This window comes from Lissotriton vulgaris, unplaced genomic scaffold, assembly GCF_964263255.1.
Source record: "Lissotriton vulgaris unplaced genomic scaffold, aLisVul1.2 SCAFFOLD_1527, whole genome shotgun sequence".
NCBI lineage: Eukaryota > Metazoa > Chordata > Amphibia > Caudata > Salamandridae > Lissotriton > Lissotriton vulgaris.
The window spans coordinates 283374-308006 of record NW_028241337.1 but is presented as its reverse complement, the minus strand read 5'-3'; the positions used below and the strand labels follow the sequence as shown (position 1 = coordinate 308006).

At 39.6% G+C, this 24633-nt stretch overlaps 33 non-coding genes across 33 annotated transcripts; all 33 read left to right on the top strand.

The window, feature by feature from the left end:
* The first annotated feature begins 2563 nt into the window (after positions 1-2563).
* Positions 2564-2654, top strand: TRNAR-UCU (transfer RNA arginine (anticodon UCU)). Its single transcript is given in 2 exon segments — positions 2564-2600; positions 2619-2654. It is a non-coding gene; the product is annotated as a tRNA-Arg (tRNA).
* Positions 2655-3879: 1225 nt separating this feature from the next.
* On the top strand, positions 3880-3952 carry TRNAK-UUU (transfer RNA lysine (anticodon UUU)). The gene has a single exon. It is a non-coding gene; the product is annotated as a tRNA-Lys (tRNA).
* Positions 3953-4291: 339 nt separating this feature from the next.
* TRNAR-UCU (transfer RNA arginine (anticodon UCU)) lies at positions 4292-4382 on the top strand. Its single transcript is given in 2 exon segments — positions 4292-4328; positions 4347-4382. It is a non-coding gene; the product is annotated as a tRNA-Arg (tRNA).
* Positions 4383-4634: 252 nt separating this feature from the next.
* Positions 4635-4707, top strand: TRNAK-UUU (transfer RNA lysine (anticodon UUU)). Its single transcript has one exon. It is a non-coding gene; the product is annotated as a tRNA-Lys (tRNA).
* An 857-nt stretch (positions 4708-5564) lies between these two features.
* Positions 5565-5637, top strand: TRNAK-UUU (transfer RNA lysine (anticodon UUU)). Its single transcript has one exon. It is a non-coding gene; the product is annotated as a tRNA-Lys (tRNA).
* Positions 5638-5976: 339 nt separating this feature from the next.
* TRNAR-UCU (transfer RNA arginine (anticodon UCU)) lies at positions 5977-6067 on the top strand. The gene is given in 2 exon segments: positions 5977-6013; positions 6032-6067. It is a non-coding gene; the product is annotated as a tRNA-Arg (tRNA).
* A 1225-nt stretch (positions 6068-7292) lies between these two features.
* TRNAK-UUU (transfer RNA lysine (anticodon UUU)) lies at positions 7293-7365 on the top strand. Its single transcript has one exon. It is a non-coding gene; the product is annotated as a tRNA-Lys (tRNA).
* A 339-nt stretch (positions 7366-7704) lies between these two features.
* TRNAR-UCU (transfer RNA arginine (anticodon UCU)) lies at positions 7705-7795 on the top strand. Its single transcript is given in 2 exon segments — positions 7705-7741; positions 7760-7795. It is a non-coding gene; the product is annotated as a tRNA-Arg (tRNA).
* Positions 7796-8090: 295 nt separating this feature from the next.
* On the top strand, positions 8091-8163 carry TRNAK-UUU (transfer RNA lysine (anticodon UUU)). Its single transcript has one exon. It is a non-coding gene; the product is annotated as a tRNA-Lys (tRNA).
* Positions 8164-9020: 857 nt separating this feature from the next.
* TRNAK-UUU (transfer RNA lysine (anticodon UUU)) lies at positions 9021-9093 on the top strand. Its single transcript has one exon. It is a non-coding gene; the product is annotated as a tRNA-Lys (tRNA).
* Positions 9094-9432: 339 nt separating this feature from the next.
* Positions 9433-9523, top strand: TRNAR-UCU (transfer RNA arginine (anticodon UCU)). The gene is given in 2 exon segments: positions 9433-9469; positions 9488-9523. It is a non-coding gene; the product is annotated as a tRNA-Arg (tRNA).
* Positions 9524-10748: 1225 nt separating this feature from the next.
* TRNAK-UUU (transfer RNA lysine (anticodon UUU)) lies at positions 10749-10821 on the top strand. Its single transcript has one exon. It is a non-coding gene; the product is annotated as a tRNA-Lys (tRNA).
* Positions 10822-11160: 339 nt separating this feature from the next.
* TRNAR-UCU (transfer RNA arginine (anticodon UCU)) lies at positions 11161-11251 on the top strand. The gene is given in 2 exon segments: positions 11161-11197; positions 11216-11251. It is a non-coding gene; the product is annotated as a tRNA-Arg (tRNA).
* A 295-nt stretch (positions 11252-11546) lies between these two features.
* TRNAK-UUU (transfer RNA lysine (anticodon UUU)) lies at positions 11547-11619 on the top strand. The gene has a single exon. It is a non-coding gene; the product is annotated as a tRNA-Lys (tRNA).
* An 857-nt stretch (positions 11620-12476) lies between these two features.
* Positions 12477-12549, top strand: TRNAK-UUU (transfer RNA lysine (anticodon UUU)). Its single transcript has one exon. It is a non-coding gene; the product is annotated as a tRNA-Lys (tRNA).
* A 332-nt stretch (positions 12550-12881) lies between these two features.
* Positions 12882-12972, top strand: TRNAR-UCU (transfer RNA arginine (anticodon UCU)). The gene is given in 2 exon segments: positions 12882-12918; positions 12937-12972. It is a non-coding gene; the product is annotated as a tRNA-Arg (tRNA).
* A 295-nt stretch (positions 12973-13267) lies between these two features.
* Positions 13268-13340, top strand: TRNAK-UUU (transfer RNA lysine (anticodon UUU)). The gene has a single exon. It is a non-coding gene; the product is annotated as a tRNA-Lys (tRNA).
* Positions 13341-14197: 857 nt separating this feature from the next.
* TRNAK-UUU (transfer RNA lysine (anticodon UUU)) lies at positions 14198-14270 on the top strand. The gene has a single exon. It is a non-coding gene; the product is annotated as a tRNA-Lys (tRNA).
* Positions 14271-14609: 339 nt separating this feature from the next.
* TRNAR-UCU (transfer RNA arginine (anticodon UCU)) lies at positions 14610-14700 on the top strand. The gene is given in 2 exon segments: positions 14610-14646; positions 14665-14700. It is a non-coding gene; the product is annotated as a tRNA-Arg (tRNA).
* A 1225-nt stretch (positions 14701-15925) lies between these two features.
* On the top strand, positions 15926-15998 carry TRNAK-UUU (transfer RNA lysine (anticodon UUU)). The gene has a single exon. It is a non-coding gene; the product is annotated as a tRNA-Lys (tRNA).
* Positions 15999-16337: 339 nt separating this feature from the next.
* TRNAR-UCU (transfer RNA arginine (anticodon UCU)) lies at positions 16338-16428 on the top strand. Its single transcript is given in 2 exon segments — positions 16338-16374; positions 16393-16428. It is a non-coding gene; the product is annotated as a tRNA-Arg (tRNA).
* A 1225-nt stretch (positions 16429-17653) lies between these two features.
* On the top strand, positions 17654-17726 carry TRNAK-UUU (transfer RNA lysine (anticodon UUU)). The gene has a single exon. It is a non-coding gene; the product is annotated as a tRNA-Lys (tRNA).
* A 339-nt stretch (positions 17727-18065) lies between these two features.
* On the top strand, positions 18066-18156 carry TRNAR-UCU (transfer RNA arginine (anticodon UCU)). Its single transcript is given in 2 exon segments — positions 18066-18102; positions 18121-18156. It is a non-coding gene; the product is annotated as a tRNA-Arg (tRNA).
* Positions 18157-18408: 252 nt separating this feature from the next.
* Positions 18409-18481, top strand: TRNAK-UUU (transfer RNA lysine (anticodon UUU)). The gene has a single exon. It is a non-coding gene; the product is annotated as a tRNA-Lys (tRNA).
* Positions 18482-19338: 857 nt separating this feature from the next.
* Positions 19339-19411, top strand: TRNAK-UUU (transfer RNA lysine (anticodon UUU)). The gene has a single exon. It is a non-coding gene; the product is annotated as a tRNA-Lys (tRNA).
* Positions 19412-19750: 339 nt separating this feature from the next.
* Positions 19751-19841, top strand: TRNAR-UCU (transfer RNA arginine (anticodon UCU)). Its single transcript is given in 2 exon segments — positions 19751-19787; positions 19806-19841. It is a non-coding gene; the product is annotated as a tRNA-Arg (tRNA).
* A 1225-nt stretch (positions 19842-21066) lies between these two features.
* TRNAK-UUU (transfer RNA lysine (anticodon UUU)) lies at positions 21067-21139 on the top strand. Its single transcript has one exon. It is a non-coding gene; the product is annotated as a tRNA-Lys (tRNA).
* A 339-nt stretch (positions 21140-21478) lies between these two features.
* TRNAR-UCU (transfer RNA arginine (anticodon UCU)) lies at positions 21479-21569 on the top strand. Its single transcript is given in 2 exon segments — positions 21479-21515; positions 21534-21569. It is a non-coding gene; the product is annotated as a tRNA-Arg (tRNA).
* A 252-nt stretch (positions 21570-21821) lies between these two features.
* On the top strand, positions 21822-21894 carry TRNAK-UUU (transfer RNA lysine (anticodon UUU)). Its single transcript has one exon. It is a non-coding gene; the product is annotated as a tRNA-Lys (tRNA).
* Positions 21895-22751: 857 nt separating this feature from the next.
* On the top strand, positions 22752-22824 carry TRNAK-UUU (transfer RNA lysine (anticodon UUU)). The gene has a single exon. It is a non-coding gene; the product is annotated as a tRNA-Lys (tRNA).
* A 339-nt stretch (positions 22825-23163) lies between these two features.
* On the top strand, positions 23164-23254 carry TRNAR-UCU (transfer RNA arginine (anticodon UCU)). Its single transcript is given in 2 exon segments — positions 23164-23200; positions 23219-23254. It is a non-coding gene; the product is annotated as a tRNA-Arg (tRNA).
* A 252-nt stretch (positions 23255-23506) lies between these two features.
* TRNAK-UUU (transfer RNA lysine (anticodon UUU)) lies at positions 23507-23579 on the top strand. Its single transcript has one exon. It is a non-coding gene; the product is annotated as a tRNA-Lys (tRNA).
* Positions 23580-24436: 857 nt separating this feature from the next.
* TRNAK-UUU (transfer RNA lysine (anticodon UUU)) lies at positions 24437-24509 on the top strand. The gene has a single exon. It is a non-coding gene; the product is annotated as a tRNA-Lys (tRNA).
* Positions 24510-24633: the final 124 nt, after the last annotated feature.

The following is a 24633-nucleotide window of genomic DNA, read 5'->3' as shown; positions in this document are numbered from 1 at the left end:
CAAGACATTGCATTCGATCTCGCATAGTTGTATTAATGATGACAGTATGTATCTGGGGGATGGTGTGCATTTGTCGAGGGTGGGGAATGAGTTACTCATAGGAGACTTCTTAGCCTGGTTAAAATCATTAAGACATGACCTTTAGGTAGGAGTTTTGTGGGGGGTCCGGATAGCCGGTCAACTATCCGGACCTGTGGCGGTAAGGTCATGATCGGTGAGCACTAATTGGTAGATCCCTATGAGTGGGCGTCACCCAACACGGATGGGAGCGCTCGGGAGAGGTGGCCATTGGCCCCTCAGTGGGGAGGCGGTCCCGTCTAAGGGCGGGTCGCCGGAAGTAAAGGAAAGGCGGTCAAGGCCCCTTCCGTTGTAGGAGGGGTTACAGCCCCCTCCTGGGGAATTTCCCGGGGCCAGGGTCATCTGCGACGGCAGATGCGGTAAGTTGTGTGGGATGGGGGGAGGTCCACGATACCTTCTAGATACCACACACAAGTCTTCGAACGACCTTTAAATGGCGTCGAGTCTTAAGTGCCCCCGTCAAGTCAAGGGAAATTGTTAGTAGTTGCACTTGAGGTAAGCCTCTGTGCTGTCGCCCCTCACAAGTGGGAGGGGTAAGTCTGGTTAGGGATCTTGACACCGGTTATGACCTTGCCGTTGGCCCTTAAACGTTAGGATGTACAATTTCAGTTTTTCTAGAGAATGTTTTTGTTGGATGCTAGTTCGGCTAGGAGAAACTCTGTATTAGAGAATATGTTAAGGTGAGCCAAACATCGCAATGTGATAATGAAATTGTACATAAAATGAAACGTTTAATGTTTTAATTTTTTGTTTTAATAAATACGGCCGGGGGAGGGTCACTCCCTCCCCACATCCAAAAACTTCAAGAACTGTTTCCGGTTTCCCTTCCTTTTGGGGATTGTGTTGAGAGGGGGTGGCGGGTATCTCAGCCATATGGAAAGGGGCGACCACTCGGTCCCCCCGAACGTATGGTGGAGTGCCTCGATCCCCCCGGGAAGCCATTTTTGGGCGGGAGGCGTGTCTCGGCTGGTATGCCCGAAGCGGCGTAGCCGGGGCGCGCTTTTTCCCGCCCTAGAGTGGGCTGGCCTAGACACCGACGTAGCCAGCCCCGCCCTAGGGGCGGGCAGGGGCGGGTTCTCGCCCGCCCTGAAGACGGATAAAAAGAGACGCAAGACCAGAAGACGTCCTCTTGTTCTTGTGCTCCGAAGCTGCACCTCCTCGCTACACGTGAGCTCGGGACAGAACGAAGAGCCAATTTTGACCCACCCACCAGCCCCTGAGGACAGCAAGTTGTTGTGCAATAAAGTGAATTTATAAGTTTGTTTTTCCATTCCGTTTACAGGCTGTGAAAGTATCAGTTTGTTGTTGATCATAATAAAGTATGGTGAATATTGTGTAGTTTGTTTCGATTAAAATGATTTGGTGTAGTGTTGTATTTTTAGCATGTTCCTTCGGTCGTAGCGACCAATGTTTTTTGTAGGTTTGAACAAAAATTGTCGTATTTATTTTTGGTAGGCGGTAAGGTCATGATCGGTGAGCACTAATTGGTAGATCCCTATGAGTGGGCGTCACCCAACACGGATGGGAGCGCTCGGGAGAGGTGGCCATTGGCCCCTCAGTGGGGAGGCGGTCCCGTCTAAGGGCGGGTCGCCGGAAGTAAAGGAAAGGCGGTCAAGGCCCCTTCCGTTGTAGGAGGGGTTACAGCCCCCTCCTGGGGAATTTCCCGGGGCCAGGGTCATCTGCGACGGCAGATGCGGTAAGTTGTGTGGGATGGGGGGAGGTCCACGATACCTTCTAGATACCACACACAAGTCTTCGAACGACCTTTAAATGGCGTCGAGTCTTAAGTGCCCCCGTCAAGTCAAGGGAAATTGTTAGTAGTTGCACTTGAGGTAAGCCTCTGTGCTGTCGCCCCTCACAAGTGGGAGGGGTAAGTCTGGTTAGGGATCTTGACACCGGTTATGACCTTGCCGTTGGCCCTTAAACGTTAGGATGTACAATTTCAGTTTTTCTAGAGAATGTTTTTGTTGGATGCTAGTTCGGCTAGGAGAAACTCTGTATTAGAGAATATGTTAAGGTGAGCCAAACATCGCAATGTGATAATGAAATTGTACATAAAATGAAACGTTTAATGTTTTAATTTTTTGTTTTAATAAATACGGCCGGGGGAGGGTCACTCCCTCCCCACATCCAAAAACTTCAAGAACTGTTTCCGGTTTCCCTTCCTTTTGGGGATTGTGTTGAGAGGGGGTGGCGGGTATCTCAGCCATATAAGATATTCCATTACTAAAATTGCAAAAACGTCTTTCATGGAGTTGTGAAATACACATCTGTCTCACATATTATGTGCCATTTGACTAAACTTAAGTCGTACGTAGATTTACCAATGGTATCATGTAGTCTGAGACGGTGAATATCATTTCACCAATTCAATATTCAAAATAAAGCCATGGTTATAGTATCAAATGAACTTTATAAAGCTGATCAACAGCTAATAGCTCATTATTTCATTTCAGAACATCTCTGCACCTCATTATAGCAGATTGGCTCTGTGGCGCAATGGATAGCGCGTTGGACTTCTAGGTGAATGTAAAATAGATATTCAAAGGTTGTGGGTTCGAATCCCACCAGAGTCAGTTTTATCCCTGTTATCCTGTTATCCCAAGTACCAACTCATTATTATATTCTCTGTATTTAGTACTAATACCGGCAACCATCTTAACCCCTTGCGTGCTGATGACAGAACGTTTCCGTCATCAGCTACGGGTGAGCTGTGCTGATGACGAAACCGTTCTGTCATGACTCCGCCCGCGCAAGGCGGAGTCAGCACAGGCGGAAAATACGCCCCGCACGCAAGGGGTTAAAAAACGTAGTGATAGTTGGGACACTTCCTAATGTTGATAATGTCATTTTGTGTATTGCTGCCTCAGAGCCTGGATAGCTCAGTCGGTAGAGCATCAGACTTTTAATCCGAGGGTCCAGGGTTCAAGTCCCTGTTCAGGCAGCTTGGTTAAAAAAAATGTATATCAATTGCATACTCTTTTCAGGATCCAATGAATGGGAAGTCCAATTACAGATGGTTCAAAAAAGTCTTGATCGAGTCCTTACATACCCATCTGTGCTCTACTTTCTTTGACAAGGGTTAAGAAGACTTACCCAAACTGTATCATGTAGTTTGACATGTTGATTATCTTTTATCCAATTCAATGTTCAAAATGTAAGCTAGTGTCCGATTAATTTGATAAAGTTGGTCAACAACTTATAGGTCATCTTTTTATTTGTGAATCTCTGATCACCTTGTTGAATCAGGTCGGATCTCTGGTGCAATGGATTGCGGCTTGGAGTCCTAGGCGAATGTAGCAAAAGCATTCAAACGCTAAGGGTTCGAACACCAACTGGGTCAATTTTATCCCTCCTCTATTTTATAACTAATTGAAACAGTAACCAGCAATCCTGCTTCTCCATCACCAGAAACATTTACCAAAATGGCAGTGAAAGAAATTCTACTTAAACAGAGACTGTTTGCTTTGAAAATGTTTCATAGTCTATGCCCAAGAGGAAATTCCCAATGATACTGCTGAAAATGTAATTTAGGAGTTAGAAATAGTATTTGGCCCTTTATTAATTTCACAGTGTCATTTTAAACACGTGATTTCTATGTCATCCGAAAATGAGATAGTACAAATTTCCGGAGTTATAATGGATTACGTGTGCTGCTGAAATTTCAAATGCTTAAAATATCAATTCATTATTAAACTCTAGAATATTGATTGCTAATATATGTAATTATATAAATATACAAAGTGTAGGTCAGTGTACGTCCACATTTGTTTAGCTGATTTTAAGGTAGAGTATAGCAGAGCCTGGATAGCTCAGTCGGTAGAGCATCAGACTTTTAATCTGAGGGTCCAGGGTTCAAGTCCCTGTTCAGGCGGTTGTTTCCTTTAAAGAAAAAGTACTCTAATTGTATGCTCTTTTTGTGGACCCCTGCATGACGAATAAGATATTCCATTACTAAAATTGCAAAAACGTCTTTCATGGAGTTGTGAAATACACATCTGTCTCACATATTATGTGCCATTTGACTAAACTTAAGTCGTACGTAGATTTACCAATGGTATCATGTAGTCTGAGACGGTGAATATCATTTCACCAATTCAATATTCAAAATAAAGCCATGGTTATAGTATCAAATGAACTTTATAAAGCTGATCAACAGCTAATAGCTCATTATTTCATTTCAGAACATCTCTGCACCTCATTATAGCAGATTGGCTCTGTGGCGCAATGGATAGCGCATTGGACTTCTAGGTGAATGTAAAATAGATATTCAAAGGTTGTGGGTTCGAATCCCACCAGAGTCAGTTTTATCCCTGTTATCCTGTTATCCCAAGTACCAACTCATTATTATATTCTCTGTATTTAGTACTAATACCGGCAACCATCTTAACCCCTTGCGTGCTGATGACGAAACCGTTCCGTCATGACTCCGCCCGCGCAAGGCGGAGTCAGCACAGGCGGAAAATACGCCCCGCACGCAAGGGGTTAAAAAACGTAGTGATAGTTGGGACACTTCCTAATGTTGATAATGTCATTTTGTGGGGTGCTGCCTCAGAGCCTGGATAGCTCAGTCGGTAGAGCATCAGACTTTTAATCTGAGGGCCCAGGGTTCAAGTCCCTGTTCAGGCGGCTTGGTTAAAGAAAATGTATATCAATTGCATACTCTTTTCAGGATCCAATGAATGGGAATTCCAATTACAGATGGTTCAAAAAAGTCTTGATCGAGTCCTTACATACCCATCTGTGCTCTACTTTCTTTGACAAGGGTTAAGAAGACTTACCCAAACTGTATCATGTAGTTTGACATGTTGATTATCTTTTATCCAATTCAATGTTCAAAATGTAAGCTAGTGTCCGATTAATTTGATAAAGTTGGTCAACAACTTATAGGTCATCTTTTTATTTGTGAATCTCTGATCACCTTGTTGAATCAGTTCGGATCTCTGGTGCAATGGATTGCGGCTTGGAGTCCTAGGCGAATGTAGCAAAAGCATTCAAACGCTAAGGGTGCGAACACCAACTGGGTCAATTTTATCCCTCCTCTATTTTATAACTAATTGAAACAGTAACCAGCAATCCTGCTTCTCCATCACCAGAAACATTTACCAAAATGGCAGTGAAAGAAAGTCTACTTAAACAGAGACTGTTTGCTTTGAAAATGTTGCATAGTCTATGCCCAAGAGGAAATTCCCAATGATACTGCTGAAAATGTAATTTAGGAGTTAGTAATAGTATTTGGCCCTTTATTAATTTCACAGTGTCATTTTAAACACGTGATTTCTATGTCATCCGAAAATGAGATAGTACAAATTTCCGGAGTTATAATGGATTACGTGTGCTGCTGAAATTTCAAATGCTTATAATATCAATTCATTATTAAACTCTAGAATATTGATTGCTAATATATGTAATTATATAAATATACAAAGTGTAGGTCAGTGTACGTCCACATTTGTTTAGCTGATTTTAAGGTAGTGTATAGCAGAGCCTGGATAGCTCAGTCGGTAGAGCATCAGACTTTTAATCTGAGGGTCCAGGGTTCAAGTCCCTGTTCAGGCGGTTATTTCCTTTAAAGAAAAAGTACTCTAAATGTATGCTCTTTTTGTGGACCCCTGCATGACGAATAAGATATTCCATTACTAAAATTGCAAAAACGTCTTTCATGGAGTTGTGAAATACACATCTGTCTCACATATTATGTGCCATTTGACTAAACTTAAGTCGTACGTAGATTTACCAATGGTATCATGTAGTCTGAGACGGTGAATATCATTTCACCAATTCAATATTCAAAATATAGCCATGGTTATAGTATCAAATGAACTTTATAAAGCTGATCAACAGCTAATAGCTCATTATTTCATTTCAGAACATCTCTGCACCTCATTATAGCAGATTGGCTCTGTGGCGCAATGGATAACGCATTGGACTTCTAGGTGAATGTAAAAAAGATATTCAAAGGTTGTGGGTTCGAATCCCACCAGAGTCAGTTTTATCCCTGTTATCCTGTTATCCCAAGTACCAATTCATTATTATATTCTCTGTATTTAGTACTAATACCGGCAACCATCTTAACCCCTTGCGTGCTGATGACAGAACATTTCCGTCATCAGCTACGGGTGAGCTGTGCTGATGACGAAACCGTTCCGTCATGACTCCGCCCGCGCAAGGCGGAGTCAGCACAGGCGGAAAATACGCCCCGCACGCAAGGGGTTAAAAAACGTAGTGATAGTTGGGACACTTCCTAATGTTGATAATGTCATTTTGTGTATTGCTGCCTCAGAGCCTGGATAGCTCAGTCGGTAGAGCATCAGACTTTTAATCCGAGGGTCCAGGGTTCAAGTCCCTGTTCAGGCAGCTTGGTTAAAAAAAATGTATATCAATTGCATACTCTTTTCAGGATCCAATGAATGGGAAGTCCAATTACAGATGGTTCAAAAAAGTCTTGATCGAGTCCTTACATACCCATCTGTGCTCTACTTTCTTTGACAAGGGTTAAGAAGACTTACCCAAACTGTATCATGTAGTTTGACATGTTGATTATCTTTTATCCAATTCAATGTTCAAAATGTAAGCTAGTGTCCGATTAATTTGATAAAGTTGGTCAACAACTTATAGGTCATCTTTTTATTTGTGAATCTCTGATCACCTTGTTGAATCAGGTCGGATCTCTGGTGCAATGGATTGCGGCTTGGAGTCCTAGGCGAATGTAGCAAAAGCATTCAAACGCTAAGGGTTCGAACACCAACTGGGTCAATTTTATCCCTCCTCTATTTTATAACTAATTGAAACAGTAACCAGCAATCCTGCTTCTCCATCACCAGAAACATTTACCAAAATGGCAGTGAAAGAAAGTCTACTTAAACAGAGACTGTTTGCTTTGAAAATGTTGCATAGTCTATGCCCAAGAGGAAATTCCCAATGATACTGCTGAAAATGTAATTTAGGAGTTAGTAATAGTATTTGGCCTTTTATTAATTTCACAGTGTCATTTTAAACACGTGATTTCTATGTCATCCGAAAATGAGATAGTACAAATTTCCGGAGTTATAATGGATTACGTGTGCTGCTAAAATTTCAAATGCTTAAAATATCAATTCATTATTAAACTCTAGAATATTGATTGCTAATATATGTAATTATATAAATATACAAAGTGTAGGTCAGTGTACGTCCACATTTGTTTAGCTGATTTTAAGGTAGACTATAGCAGAGCCTGGATAGCTCAGTCGGTAGAGCATCAGACTTTTAATCTGAGGGTCCAGGGTTCAAGTCCCTGTTCAGGCGGTTATTTCCTTTAAAGAAAAAGTACTCTAATTGTATGCTCTTTTTGTGGACCCCTGCATGACGAATAAGATATTCCATTACTAAAATTGCAAAAACGTCTTTCATGGAGTTGTGAAATACACATCTGTCTCACATATTATGTGCCATTTGACTAAACTTAAGTCGTACGTAGATTTACCAATGGTATCATGTAGTCTGAGACGGTGAATATCATTTCACCAATTCAATATTCAAAATATAGCCATGGTTATAGTATCAAATGAACTTTATAAAGCTGATCAACAGCTAATAGCTCATTATTTCATTTCAGAACATCTCTGCACCTCATTATAGCAGATTGGCTCTGTGGCGCAATGGATAACGCATTGGACTTCTAGGTGAATGTAAAAAAGATATTCAAAGGTTGTGGGTTCGAATCCCACCAGAGTCAGTTTTATCCCTGTTATCCTGTTATCCCAAGTACCAATTCATTATTATATTCTCTGTATTTAGTACTAATACCGGCAACCATCTTAACCCCTTGCGTGCTGATGACAGAACATTTCCGTCATCAGCTACGGGTGAGCTGTGCTGATGACGAAACCGTTCCGTCATGACTCCGCCCGCGCAAGGCGGAGTCAGCACAGGCGGAAAATACGCCCCGCACGCAAGGGGTTAAAAAACGTAGTGATAGTTGGGACACTTCCTAATGTTGATAATGTCATTTTGTGGGGTGCTGCCTCAGAGCCTGGATAGCTCAGTCGGTAGAGCATCAGACTTTTAATCTGAGGGCCCAGGGTTCAAGTCCCTGTTCAGGCGGCTTGGTTAAAGAAAATGTATATCAATTGCATACTCTTTTCAGGATCCAATGAATGGGAATTCCAATTACAGATGGTTCAAAAAAGTCTTGATCGAGTCCTTACATACCCATCTGTGCTCTACTTTCTTTGACAAGGGTTAAGAAGACTTACCCAAACTGTATCATGTAGTTTGACATGTTGATTATCTTTTATCCAATTCAATGTTCAAAATGTAAGCTAGTGTCCGATTAATTTGATAAAGTTGGTCAACAACTTATAGGTCATCTTTTTATTTGTGAATCTCTGATCACCTTGTTGAATCAGTTCGGATCTCTGGTGCAATGGATTGCGGCTTGGAGTCCTAGGCGAATGTAGCAAAAGCATTCAAACGCTAAGGGTGCGAACACCAACTGGGTCAATTTTATCCCTCCTCTATTTTATAACTAATTGAAACAGTAACCAGCAATCCTGCTTCTCCATCACCAGAAACATTTACCAAAATGGCAGTGAAAGAAAGTCTACTTAAACAGAGACTGTTTGCTTTGAAAATGTTGCATAGTCTATGCCCAAGAGGAAATTCCCAATGATACTGCTGAAAATGTAATTTAGGAGTTAGTAATAGTATTTGGCCCTTTATTAATTTCACAGTGTCATTTTAAACACGTGATTTCTATGTCATCCGAAAATGAGATAGTACAAATTTCCGGAGTTATAATGGATTACGTGTGCTGCTGAAATTTCAAATGCTTATAATATCAATTCATTATTAAACTCTAGAATATTGATTGCTAATATATGTAATTATATAAATATACAAAGTGTAGGTCAGTGTACGTCCACATTTGTTTAGCTGATTTTAAGGTAGTGTATAGCAGAGCCTGGATAGCTCAGTCGGTAGAGCATCAGACTTTTAATCTGAGGGTCCAGGGTTCAAGTCCCTGTTCAGGCGGTTATTTCCTTTAAAGAAAAAGTACTCTAAATGTATGCTCTTTTTGTGGACCCCTGCATGACGAATAAGATATTCCATTACTAAAATTGCAAAAACGTCTTTCATGGAGTTGTGAAATACACATCTGTCTCACATATTATGTGCCATTTGACTAAACTTAAGTCGTACGTAGATTTACCAATGGTATCATGTAGTCTGAGACGGTGAATATCATTTCACCAATTCAATATTCAAAATATAGCCATGGTTATAGTATCAAATGAACTTTATAAAGCTGATCAACAGCTAATAGCTCATTATTTCATTTCAGAACATCTCTGCACCTCATTATAGCAGATTGGCTCTGTGGCGCAATGGATAACGCATTGGACTTCTAGGTGAATGTAAAAAAGATATTCAAAGGTTGTGGGTTCGAATCCCACCAGAGTCAGTTTTATCCCTGTTATCCTGTTATCCCAAGTACCAATTCATTATTATATTCTCTGTATTTAGTACTAATACCGGCAACCATCTTAACCCCTTGCGTGCTGATGACAGAACATTTCCGTCATCAGCTACGGGTGAGCTGTGCTGATGACGAAACCGTTCCGTCATGACTCCGCCCGCGCAAGGCGGAGTCAGCACAGGCGGAAAATACGCCCCGCACGCAAGGGGTTAAAAAACGTAGTGATAGTTGGGACACTTCCTAATGTTGATAATGTCATTTTGTGTATTGCTGCCTCAGAGCCTGGATAGCTCAGTCGGTAGAGCATCAGACTTTTAATCCGAGGGTCCAGGGTTCAAGTCCCTGTTCAGGCAGCTTGGTTAAAAAAAATGTATATCAATTGCATACTCTTTTCAGGATCCAATGAATGGGAAGTCCAATTACAGATGGTTCAAAAAAGTCTTGATCGAGTCCTTACATACCCATCTGTGCTCTACTTTCTTTGACAAGGGTTAAGAAGACTTACCCAAACTGTATCATGTAGTTTGACATGTTGATTATCTTTTATCCAATTCAATGTTCAAAATGTAAGCTAGTGTCCGATTAATTTGATAAAGTTGGTCAACAACTTATAGGTCATCTTTTTATTTGTGAATCTCTGATCACCTTGTTGAATCAGGTCGGATCTCTGGTGCAATGGATTGCGGCTTGGAGTCCTAGGCGAATGTAGCAAAAGCATTCAAACGCTAAGGGTTCGAACACCAACTGGGTCAATTTTATCCCTCCTCTATTTTATAACTAATTGAAACAGTAACCAGCAATCCTGCTTCTCCATCACCAGAAACATTTACCAAAATGGCAGTGAAAGAAAGTCTACTTAAACAGAGACTGTTTGCTTTGAAAATGTTGCATAGTCTATGCCCAAGAGGAAATTCCCAATGATACTGCTGAAAATGTAATTTAGGAGTTAGTAATAGTATTTGGCCTTTTATTAATTTCACAGTGTCATTTTAAACACGTGATTTCTATGTCATCCGAAAATGAGATAGTACAAATTTCCGGAGTTATAATGGATTACGTGTGCTGCTAAAATTTCAAATGCTTAAAATATCAATTCATTATTAAACTCTAGAATATTGATTGCTAATATATGTAATTATATAAATATACAAAGTGTAGGTCAGTGTACGTCCACATTTGTTTAGCTGATTTTAAGGTAGACTATAGCAGAGCCTGGATAGCTCAGTCGGTAGAGCATCAGACTTTTAATCTGAGGGTCCAGGGTTCAAGTCCCTGTTCAGGCGGTTATTTCCTTTAAAGAAAAAGTACTCTAATTGTATGCTCTTTTTGTGGACCCCTGCATGACGAATAAGATATTCCATTACTAAAATTGCAAAAACGTCTTTCATGGAGTTGTGAAATACACATCTGTCTCACATATTATGTGCCATTTGACTAAACTTAAGTCGTACGTAGATTTACCAATGGTATCATGTAGTCTGAGACGGTGAATATCATTTCACCAATTCAATATTCAAAATATAGCCATGGTTATAGTATCAAATGAACTTTATAAAGCTGATCAACAGCTAATAGCTCATTATTTCATTTCAGAACATCTCTGCACCTCATTATAGCAGATTGGCTCTGTGGCGCAATGGATAACGCATTGGACTTCTAGGTGAATGTAAAAAAGATATTCAAAGGTTGTGGGTTCGAATCCCACCAGAGTCAGTTTTATCCCTGTTATCCTGTTATCCCAAGTACCAATTCATTATTATATTCTCTGTATTTAGTACTAATACCGGCAACCATCTTAACCCCTTGCGTGCTGATGACAGAACATTTCCGTCATCAGCTACGGGTGAGCTGTGCTGATGACGAAACCGTTCCGTCATGACTCCGCCCGCGCAAGGCGGAGTCAGCACAGGCGGAAAATACGCCCCGCACGCAAGGGGTTAAAAAACGTAGTGATAGTTGGGACACTTCCTAATGTTGATAATGTCATTTTGTGGGGTGCTGCCTCAGAGCCTGGATAGCTCAGTCGGTAGAGCATCAGACTTTTAATCTGAGGGCCCAGGGTTCAAGTCCCTGTTCAGGCGGCTTGGTTAAAGAAAATGTATATCAATTGCATACTCTTTTCAGGATCCAATGAATGGGAATTCCAATTACAGATGGTTCAAAAAAGTCTTGATCGAGTCCTTACATACCCATCTGTGCTCTACTTTCTTTGACAAGGGTTAAGAAGACTTACCCAAACTGTATCATGTAGTTTGACATGTTGATTATCTTTTATCCAATTCAATGTTCAAAATGTAAGCTAGTGTCCGATTAATTTGATGAAGTTGGTCAACAACTTATAGGTCATCTTTTTATTTGTGAATCTCTGATCACCTTGTTGAATCAGGTCGGATCTCTGGTGCAATGGATTGCGGCTTGGAGTCCTAGGCGAATGTAGCAAAAGCATTCAAACGCTAAGGGTTCGAACACCAACTGGGTCAATTTTATCCCTCCTCTATTTTATAACTAATTGAAACAGTAACCAGCAATCCTGCTTCTCCATCACCAGAAACATTTACCAAAATGGCAGTGAAAGAAAGTCTACTTAAACAGAGACTGTTTGCTTTGAAAATGTTGCATAGTCTATGCCCAAGAGGAAATTCCCAATGATACTGCTGAAAATGTAATTTAGGAGTTAGTAATAGTATTTGGCCCTTTATTAATTTCACATTGTCATTTTAAACACGTGATTTCTATGTCATCCGAAAATGAGATAGTACAAATTTCCGGAGTTATAATGGATTACGTGTGCTGCTGAAATTTCAAATGCTTAAAATATCAATTCATTATTAAACTCTAGAATATTGATTGCTAATATATGTAATTATATAAATATACAAAGTGTAGGTCAGTGTACGTCCACATTTGTTTAGCTGATTTTAAGGTAGAGTATAGCAGAGCCTGGATAGCTCAGTCGGTAGAGCATCAGACTTTTAATCTGAGGGTCCAGGGTTCAAGTCCCTGTTCAGGCGGTTGTTTCCTTTAAAGAAAAAGTACTCTAATTGTATGCTCTTTTTGTGGACCCCTGCATGACGAATAAGATATTCCATTACTAAAATTGCAAAAACGTCTTTCATGGAGTTGTGAAATACACATCTGTCTCACATATTATGTGCCATTTGACTAAACTTAAGTCGTACGTAGATTTACCAATGGTATCATGTAGTCTGAGACGGTGAATATCATTTCACCAATTCAATATTCAAAATAAAGCCATGGTTATAGTATCAAATGAACTTTATAAAGCTGATCAATAGCTCATTATTTCATTTCAGAACATCTCTGCACCTCATTATAGCAGATTGGCTCTGTGGCGCAATGGATAGCGCGTTGGACTTCTAGGTGAATGTAAAATAGATATTCAAAGGTTGTGGGTTCGAATCCCACCAGAGTCAGTTTTATCCCTGTTATCCTGTTATCCCAAGTACCAACTCATTATTATATTCTCTGTATTTAGTACTAATACCGGCAACCATCTTAACGCCTTGCGTGCTGATGACAGAACGGTTCCGTCATCAGCTACGGGTGAGCTGTGCTGATGACGAAACCGTTCCGTCATGACTCCGCCCGCGCAAGGCGGAGTCAGCACAGGCGGAAAATACGCCCCGCACGCAAGGGGTTAAAAAACGTAGTGATAGTTGGGACACTTCCTAATGTTGATAATGTCATTTTGTGGGGTGCTCCCTCAGAGCCTGGATAGCTCAGTCGGTAGAGCATCAGACTTTTAATCTGAGGGCCCAGGGTTCAAGTCCCTGTTCAGGCGGCTTGGTTAAAGAAAATGTATATCAATTGCATACTCTTTTCAGGATCCAATGAATGGGAATTCCAATTACAGATGGTTCAGAAAAGTCTTGATCGAGTCCTTACATACCCATCTGTGCTCTACTTTCTTTGACAAGGGTTAAGAAGACTTACCCAAACTGTATCATGTAGTTTGACATGTTGATTATCTTTTATCCAATTCAATGTTCAAAATGTAAGCTAGTGTCCGATTAATTTGATAAAGTTGGTCAACAACTTATAGGTCATCTTTTTATTTGTGAATCTCTGATCACCTTGTTGAATCAGGTCGGATCTCTGGTGCAATGGATTGCGGCTTGGAGTCCTAGGCGAATGTAGCAAAAGCATTCAAACGCTAAGGGTTCGAACACCAACTGGGTCAATTTTATCCCTCCTCTATTTTATAACTAATTGAAACAGTAACCAGCAATCCTGCTTCTCCATCACCAGAAACATTTACCAAAATGGCAGTGAAAGAAATTCTACTTAAACAGAGACTGTTTGCTTTGAAAATGTTTCATAGTCTATGCCCAAGAGGAAATTCCCAATGATACTGCTGAAAATGTAATTTAGGAGTTAGAAATAGTATTTGGCCCTTTATTAATTTCACAGTGTCATTTTAAACACGTGATTTCTATGTCATCCGAAAATGAGATAGTACAAATTTCCGGAGTTTTAATGGATTACGTGTGCTGCTGAAATTTCAAATGCTTAAAATATCAATTCATTATTAAACTCTAGAATATTGATTGCTAATATATGTAATTATATAAATATACAAAGTGTAGGTCAGTGTACGTCCACATTTGTTTAGCTGATTTTAAGGTAGAGTATAGCAGAGCCTGGATAGCTCAGTCGGTAGAGCATCAGACTTTTAATCTGAGGGTCCAGGGTTCAAGTCCCTGTTCAGGCGGTTGTTTCCTTTAAAGAAAAAGTACTCTAATTGTATGCTCTTTTTGTGGACCCCTGCATGACGAATAAGATATTCCATTACTAAAATTGCAAAAACGTCTTTCATGGAGTTGTGAAATACACATCTGTCTCACATATTATGTGCCATTTGACTAAACTTAAGTCGTACGTAGATTTACCAATGGTATCATGTAGTCTGAGACGGTGAATATCATTTCACCAATTCAATATTCAAAATAAAGCCATGGTTATAGTATCAAATGAACTTTATAAAGCTGATCAACAGCTAATAGCTCATTATTTCATTTCAGAACATCTCTGCACCTCATTATAGCAGATTGGCTCTGTGGCGCAATGGATAGCGCGTTGGACTTCTAGGTGAATGTAAAATAGATATTCAAAGGTTGTGGGTTCGAATCCCACCAGAGTCAGTTTTATCCCTGTTATCCTGTTATCCCAAGTACCAACTCATTATTATATTCTCTGTATTTAGTACTAATACCGGCAACCATCTTAACCCCTTGCGTGCTGATGACAGAACGGTTCCGTCATCAGCTACGGGTGAGCTGTGCTGATGACGAAACCGTTCCGTCATGACTCCGCCCGCGCAAGGCGGAGTCAGCACAGGCGGAAAATACGCCCCGCACGCAAGGGGTTAAAAAACGTAGTGATAGTTGGGACACTTCCTAATGTTGATAATGTCATTTTGTGGGGTGCTGCCTCAGAGCCTGGATAGCTCAGTCGGTAGAGAATCAGACTTTTAATCTGAGGGCCCAGGGTTCAAGTCCCTGTTCAGGCGGCTTGGTTAAAGAAAATGTATATCAATTGCATACTCTTTTCAGGATCCAATGAATGGGAATTCCAATTACAGATGGTTCAAAAAAGTCTTGATCGAGTCCTTACATACCCATCTGTGCTCTACTTTCTTTGACAAGGGTTAAGAAGACTTACCCAAACTGTATCATGTAGTTTGACATGTTGATTATCTTTTATCCAATTCAATGTTCAAAATGTAAGCTAGTGTCCGATTAATTTGATAAAGTTGGTCAACAACTTATAGGTCATCTTTTTATTTGTGAATCTCTGATCACCTTGTTGAATCAGGTCGGATCTCTGGTGCAATGGATTGCGGCTTGGAGTCCTAGGCGAATGTAGCAAAAGCATTCAAACGCTAAGGGTTCGAACACCAACTGGGTCAATTTTATCCCTCCTCTATTTTATAACTAATTGAAACAGTAACCAGCAATCCTGCTTCTCCATCACCAGAAACATTTACCAAAATGGCAGTGAAAGAAATTCTACTTAAACAGAGACTGTTTGCTTTGAAAATGTTTCATAGTCTATGCCCAAGAGGAAATTCCCAATGATACTGCTGAAAATGTAATTTAGGAGTTAGAAATAGTATTTGGCCCTTTATTAATTTCACATTGTCATTTTAAACACGTGATTTCTATGTCATCCGAAAATGAGATAGTACAAATTTCCGGAGTTATAATGGATTACGTGTGCTGCTGAAATTTCAAATGCTTAAAATATCAATTCATTATTAAACTCTAGAATATTGATTGCTAATATATGTAATTATATAAATATACAAAGTGTAGGTCAGTGTACGTCCACATTTGTTTAGCTGATTTTAAGGTAGAGTATAGCAGAGCCTGGATAGCTCAGTCGGTAGAGCATCAGACTTTTAATCTGAGGGTCCAGGGTTCAAGTCCCTGTTCAGGCGGTTGTTTCCTTTAAAGAAAAAGTACTCTAATTGTATGCTCTTTTTGTGGACCCCTGCATGACGAATAAGATATTCCATTACTAAAATTGCAAAAACGTCTTTCATGGAGTTGTGAAATACACATCTGTCTCACATATTATGTGCCATTTGACTAAACTTAAGTCGTACGTAGATTTACCAATGGTATCATGTAGTCTGAGACGGTGAATATCATTTCACCAATTCAATATTCAAAATAAAGCCATGGTTATAGTATCAAATGAACTTTATAAAGCTGATCAACAGCTAATAGCTCATTATTTCATTTCAGAACATCTCTGCACCTCATTATAGCAGATTGGCTCTGTGGCGCAATGGATAGCGCGTTGGACTTCTAGGTGAATGTAAAATAGATATTCAAAGGTTGTGGGTTCGAATCCCACCAGAGTCAGTTTTATCCCTGTTATCCTGTTATCCCAAGTACCAACTCATTATTATATTCTCTGTATTTAGTACTAATACCGGCAACCATCTTAACCCCTTGCGTGCTGATGACAGAACGTTTCCGTCATCAGCTACGGGTGAGCTGTGCTGATGACGAAACCGTTCTGTCATGACTCCGCCCGCGCAAGGCGGAGTCAGCACAGGCAGAAAATACGCCCCGCACGCAAGGGGTTAAAAAACGTAGTGATAGTTGGGACACTTCCTAATGTTGATAATGTCATTTTGTGTATTGCTGCCTCAGAGCCTGGATAGCTCAGTCGGTAGAGCATCAGACTTTTAATCCGAGGGTCCAGGGTTCAAGTCCCTGTTCAGGCAGCTTGGTTAAAAAAAATGTATATCAATTGCATACTCTTTTCAGGATCCAATGAATGGGAAGTCCAATTACAGATGGTTCAAAAAAGTCTTGATCGAGTCCTTACATACCCATCTGTGCTCTACTTTCTTTGACAAGGGTTAAGAAGACTTACCCAAACTGTATCATGTAGTTTGACATGTTGATTATCTTTTATCCAATTCAATGTTCAAAATGTAAGCTAGTGTCCGATTAATTTGATAAAGTTGGTCAACAACTTATAGGTCATCTTTTTATTTGTGAATCTCTGATCACCTTGTTGAATCAGGTCGGATCTCTGGTGCAATGGATTGCGGCTTGGAGTCCTAGGCGAATGTAGCAAAAGCATTCAAACGCTAAGGGTTCGAACACCAACTGGGTCAATTTTATCCCTCCTCTATTTTATAACTAATTGAAACAGTAACCAGCAATCCTGCTTCTCCATCACCAGAAACATTTACCAAAATGGCAGTGAAAGAAATTCTACTTAAACAGAGACTGTTTGCTTTGAAAATGTTTCATAGTCTATGCCCAAGAGGAAATTCCCAATGATACTGCTGAAAATGTAATTTAGGAGTTAGAAATAGTATTTGGCCCTTTATTAATTTCACAGTGTCATTTTAAACACGTGATTTCTATGTCATCCGAAAATGAGATAGTACAAATTTCCGGAGTTATAATGGATTACGTGTGCTGCTGAAATTTCAAATGCTTAAAATATCAATTCATTATTAAACTCTAGAATATTGATTGCTAATATATGTAATTATATAAATATACAAAGTGTAGGTCAGTGTACGTCCACATTTGTTTAGCTGATTTTAAGGTAGAGTATAGCAGAGCCTGGATAGCTCAGTCGGTAGAGCATCAGACTTTTAATCTGAGGGTCCAGGGTTCAAGTCCCTGTTCAGGCGGTTGTTTCCTTTAAAGAAAAAGTACTCTAATTGTATGCTCTTTTTGTGGACCCCTGCATGACGAATAAGATATTCCATTACTAAAATTGCAAAAACGTCTTTCATGGAGTTGTGAAATACACATCTGTCTCACATATTATGTGCCATTTGACTAAACTTAAGTCGTACGTAGATTTACCAATGGTATCATGTAGTCTGAGACGGTGAATATCATTTCACCAATTCAATATTCAAAATAAAGCCATGGTTATAGTATCAAATGAACTTTATAAAGCTGATCAACAGCTAATAGCTCATTATTTCATTTCAGAACATCTCTGCACCTCATTATAGCAGATTGGCTCTGTGGCGCAATGGATAGCGCATTGGACTTCTAGGTGAATGTAAAATAGATATTCAAAGGTTGTGGGTTCGAATCCCACCAGAGTCAGTTTTATCCCTGTTATCCTGTTATCCCAAGTACCAACTCATTATTATATTCTCTGTATTTAGTACTAATACCGGCAACCATCTTAACCCCTTGCGTGCTGATGACGAAACCGTTCCGTCATGACTCCGCCCGCGCAAGGCGGAGTCAGCACAGGCGGAAAATACGCCCCGCACGCAAGGGGTTAAAAAACGTAGTGATAGTTGGGACACTTCCTAATGTTGATAATGTCATTTTGTGGGGTGCTGCCTCAGAGCCTGGATAGCTCAGTCGGTAGAGCATCAGACTTTTAATCTGAGGGCCCAGGGTTCAAGTCCCTGTTCAGGCGGCTTGGTTAAAGAAAATGTATATCAATTGCATACTCTTTTCAGGATCCAATGAATGGGAATTCCAATTACAGATGGTTCAAAAAAGTCTTGATCGAGTCCTTACATACCCATCTGTGCTCTACTTTCTTTGACAAGGGTTAAGAAGACTTACCCAAACTGTATCATGTAGTTTGACATGTTGATTATCTTTTATCCAATTCAATGTTCAAAATGTAAGCTAGTGTCCGATTAATTTGATAAAGTTGGTCAACAACTTATAGGTCATCTTTTTATTTGTGAATCTCTGATCACCTTGTTGAATCAGTTCGGATCTCTGGTGCAATGGATTGCGGCTTGGAGTCCTAGGCGAATGTAGCAAAAGCATTCAAACGCTAAGGGTGCGAACACCAACTGGGTCAATTTTATCCCTCCTCTATTTTATAACTAATTGAAACAGTAACCAGCAATCCTGCTTCTCCATCACCAGAAACATTTACCAAAATGGCAGTGAAAGAAAGTCTACTTAAACAGAGACTGTTTGCTTTGAAAATGTTGCATAGTCTATGCCCAAGAGGAAATTCCCAATGATACTGCTGAAAATGTAATTTAGGAGTTAGTAATAGTATTTGGCCCTTTATTAATTTCACAGTGTCATTTTAAACACGTGATTTCTATGTCATCCGAAAATGAGATAGTACAAATTTCCGGAGTTATAATGGATTACGTGTGCTGCTGAAATTTCAAATGCTTATAATATCAATTCATTATTAAACTCTAGAATATTGATTGCTAATATATGTAATTATATAAATATACAAAGTGTAGGTCAGTGTACGTCCACATTTGTTTAGCTGATTTTAAGGTAGTGTATAGCAGAGCCTGGATAGCTCAGTCGGTAGAGCATCAGACTTTTAATCTGAGGGTCCAGGGTTCAAGTCCCTGTTCAGGCGGTTATTTCCTTTAAAGAAAAAGTACTCTAATTGTATGCTCTTTTTGTGGACCCCTGCATGACGAATAAGATATTCCATTACTAAAATTGCAAAAACGTCTTTCATGGAGTTGTGAAATACACATCTGTCTCACATATTATGTGCCATTTGACTAAACTTAAGTCGTACGTAGATTTACCAATGGTATCATGTAGTCTGAGACGGTGAATATCATTTCACCAATTCAATATTCAAAATATAGCCATGGTTATAGTATCAAATGAACTTTATAAAGCTGATCAACAGCTAATAGCTCATTATTTCATTTCAGAACATCTCTGCACCTCATTATAGCAGATTGGCTCTGTGGCGCAATGGATAACGCATTGGACTTCTAGGTGAATGTAAAAAAGATATTCAAAGGTTGTGGGTTCGAATCCCACCAGAGTCAGTTTTATCCCTGTTATCCTGTTATCCCAAGTACCAATTCATTATTATATTCTCTGTATTTAGTACTAATACCGGCAACCATCTTAACCCCTTGCGTGCTGATGACAGAACATTTCCGTCATCAGCTACGGGTGAGCTGTGCTGATGACGAAACCGTTCCATCATGACTCCGCCCGCGCAAGGCGGAGTCAGCACAGGCGGAAAATACGCCCCGCACGCAAGGGGTTAAAAAACGTAGTGATAGTTGGGACACTTCCTAATGTTGATAATGTCATTTTGTGTATTGCTGCCTCAGAGCCTGGATAGCTCAGTCGGTAGAGCATCAGACTTTTAATCCGAGGGTCCAGGGTTCAAGTCCCTGTTCAGGCAGCTTGGTTAAAAAAAATGTATATCAATTGCATACTCTTTTCAGGATCCAATGAATGGGAAGTCCAATTACAGATGGTTCAAAAAAGTCTTGATCGAGTCCTTACATACCCATCTGTGCTCTACTTTCTTTGACAAGGGTTAAGAAGACTTACCCAAACTGTATCATGTAGTTTGACATGTTGATTATCTTTTATCCAATTCAATGTTCAAAATGTAAGCTAGTGTCCGATTAATTTGATAAAGTTGGTCAACAACTTATAGGTCATCTTTTTATTTGTGAATCTCTGATCACCTTGTTGAATCAGGTCGGATCTCTGGTGCAATGGATTGCGGCTTGGAGTCCTAGGCGAATGTAGCAAAAGCATTCAAACGCTAAGGGTTCGAACACCAACTGGGTCAATTTTATCCCTCCTCTATTTTATAACTAATTGAAACAGTAACCAGCAATCCTGCTTCTCCATCACCAGAAACATTTACCAAAATGGCAGTGAAAGAAATTCTACTTAAACAGAGACTGTTTGCTTTGAAAATGTTTCATAGTCTATGCCCAAGAGGAAATTCCCAATGATACTGCTGAAAATGTAATTTAGGAGTTAGAAATAGTATTTGGCCCTTTATTAATTTCACAGTGTCATTTTAAACACGTGATTTCTATGTCATCCGAAAATGCGATAGTACAAATTTCCGGAGTTTTAATGGATTACGTGTGCTGCTGAAATTTCAAATGCTTAAAATATCAATTCATTATTAAACTCTAGAATATTGATTGCTAATATATGTAATTATATAAATATACAAAGTGTAGGTCAGTGTACGTCCACATTTGTTTAGCTGATTTTAAGGTAGAGTATAGCAGAGCCTGGATAGCTCAGTCGGTAGAGCATCAGACTTTTAATCTGAGGGTCCAGGGTTCAAGTCCCTGTTCAGGCGGTTGTTTCCTTTAAAGAAAAAGTACTCTAATTGTATGCTCTTTTTGTGGACCCCTGCATGACGAATAGGATATTCCATTACTAAAATTGCAAAAACGTCTTTCATGGAGTTGTGAAATACACATCTGTCTCACATATTATGTGCCATTTGACTAAACTTAAGTCGTACGTAGATTTACCAATGGTATCATGTAGTCTGAGACGGTGAATATCATTTCACCAATTCAATATTCAAAATAAAGCCATGGTTATAGTATCAAATGAACTTTATAAAGCTGATCAACAGCTAATAGCTCATTATTTCATTTCAGAACATCTCTGCACCTCATTATAGCAGATTGGCTCTGTGGCGCAATGGATAGGGCATTGGACTTCTAGGTGAATGTAAAATAGATATTCAAAGGTTGTGGGTTCGAATCCCACCAGAGTCAGTTTTATCCCTGTTATCCTGTTATCCCAAGTACCAACTCATTATTATATTCTCTGTATTTAGTACTAATACCGGCAACCATCTTAACCCCTTGCGTGCTAATGACGAAACCGTTCCGTCATGACTCCGCCCGCGCAAGGCGGAGTCAGCACAGGCGGAAAATACGCCCCGCACGCAAGGGGTTAAAAAACGTAGTGATAGTTGGGACACTTCCTAATGTTGATAATGTCATTTTGTGGGGTGCTGCCTCAGAGCCTGGATAGCTCAGTCGGTAGAGCATCAGACTTTTAATCTGAGGGCCCAGGGTTCAAGTCCCTGTTCAGGCGGCTTGGTTAAAGAAAATGTATATCAATTGCATACTCTTTTCAGGATCCAATGAATGGGAATTCCAATTACAGATGGTTCAAAAAAGTCTTGATCGAGTCCTTACATACCCATCTGTGCTCTACTTTCTTTGACAAGGGTTAAGAAGACTTACCCAAACTGTATCATGTAGTTTGACATGTTGATTATCTTTTATCCAATTCAATGTTCAAAATGTAAGCTAGTGTCCGATTAATTTGATGAAGTTGGTCAACAACTTATAGGTCATCTTTTTATTTGTGAATCTCTGATCACCTTGTTGAATCAGGTCGGATCTCTGGTGCAATGGATTGCGGCTTGGAGTCCTAGGTGAATGTAGCAAAAGCATTCAAACGCTAAGGGTTCGAACACCAACTGGGTCAATTTTATCCCTCCTCTATTTTATAACTAATTGAAACAGTAACCAGCAATCCTGCTTCTCCATCACCAGAAACATTTACCAAAATGGCAGTGAAAGAAATTCTACTTAAACAGAGACTGTTTGCTTTGAAAATGTTTCATAGTCTATGCCCAAGAGGAAATTCCCAATGATACTGCTGAAAATGTAATTTAGGAGTTAGAAATAGTATTTGGCCCTTTATTAATTTCACAGTGTCATTTTAAACACGTGATTTCTATGTCATCCGAAAATGAGATAGTACAAATTTCCGGAGTTATAATGGATTACGTGTGCTGCTGAAATTTCAAATGCTTAAAATATCAATTCATTATTAAACTCTAGAATATTGATTGCTAATATATGTAATTATATAAATATACAAAGTGTAGGTCAGTGTACGTCCACATTTGTTTAGCTGATTTTAAGGTAGAGTATAGCAGAGCCTGGATAGCTCAGTCGGTAGAGCATCAGACTTTTAATCTGAGGGTCCAGGGTTCAAGTCCCTGTTCAGGCGGTTGTTTCCTTTAAAGAAAAAGTACTCTAATTGTATGCTCTTTTTGTGGACCCCTGCATGACGAATAAGATATTCCATTACTAAAATTGCAAAAACGTCTTTCATGGAGTTGTGAAATACACATCTGTCTCACATATTATGTGCCATTTGACTAAACTTAAGTCGTACGTAGATTTACCAATGGTATCATGTAGTCTGAGACGGTGAATATCATTTCACCAATTCAATATTCAAAATAAAGCCATGGTTATAGTATCAAATGAACTTTATAAAGCTGATCAACAGCTAATAGCTCATTATTTCATTTCAGAACATCTCTGCACCTCATTATAGCAGATTGGCTCTGTGGCGCAATGGATAGCGCATTGGACTTCTAGGTGAATGTAAAATAGATATTCAAAGGTTGTGGGTTCGAATCCCACCAGAGTCAGTTTTATCCCTGTTATCCTGTTATCCCAAGTACCAACTCATTATTATATTCTCTGTATTTAGTACTAATACCGGCAACCATCTTAACCCCTTGCGTGCTGATGACGAAACCGTTCCGTCATGACTCCGCCCGCGCAAGGCGGAGTCAGCACAGGCGGAAAATACGCCCCGCACGCAAGGGGTTAAAAAACGTAGTGATAGTTGGGACACTTCCTAATGTTGATAATGTCATTTTGTGGGGTGCTGCCTCAGAGCCTGGATAGCTCAGTCGGTAGAGCATCAGACTTTTAATCTGAGGGCCCAGGGTTCAAGTCCCTGTTCAGGCGGCTTGGTTAAAGAAAATGTATATCAATTGCATACTCTTTTCAGGATCCAATGAATGGGAATTCCAATTACAGATGGTTCAAAAAAGTCTTGATCGAGTCCTTACATACCCATCTGTGCTCTACTTTCTTTGACAAGGGTTAAGAAGACTTACCCAAACTGTATCATGTAGTTTGACATGTTGATTATCTTTTATCCAATTCAATGTTCAAAATGTAAGCTAGTGTCCGATTAATTTGATAAAGTTGGTCAACAACTTATAGGTCATCTTTTTATTTGTGAATCTCTGATCACCTTGTTGAATCAGTTCGGATCTCTGGTGCAATGGATTGCGGCTTGGAGTCCTAGGCGAATGTAGCAAAAGCATTCAAACGCTAAGGGTGCGAACACCAACTGGGTCAATTTTATCCCTCCTCTATTTTATAACTAATTGAAACAGTAACCAGCAATCCTGCTTCTCCATCACCAGAAACATTTACCAAAATGGCAGTGAAAGAAAGTCTACTTAAACAGAGACTGTTTGCTTTGAAAATGTTGCATAGTCTATGCCCAAGAGGAAATTCCCAATGATACTGCTGAAAATGTAATTTAGGAGTTAGTAATAGTATTTGGCCCTTTATTAATTTCACAGTGTCATTTTAAACACGTGATTTCTATGTCATCCGAAAATGAGATAGTACAAATTTCCGGAGTTATAATGGATTACGTGTGCTGCTGAAATTTCAAATGCTTATAATATCAATTCATTATTAAACTCTAGAATATTGATTGCTAATATATGTAATTATATAAATATACAAAGTGTAGGTCAGTGTACGTCCACATTTGTTTAGCTGATTTTAAGGTAGTGTATAGCAGAGCCTGGATAGCTCAGTCGGTAGAGCATCAGACTTTTAATCTGAGGGTCCAGGGTTCAAGTCCCTGTTCAGGCGGTTATTTCCTTTAAAGAAAAAGTACTCTAATTGTATGCTCTTTTTGTGGACCCCTGCATGACGAATAAGATATTCCATTACTAAAATTGCAAAAACGTCTTTCATGGAGTTGTGAAATACACAT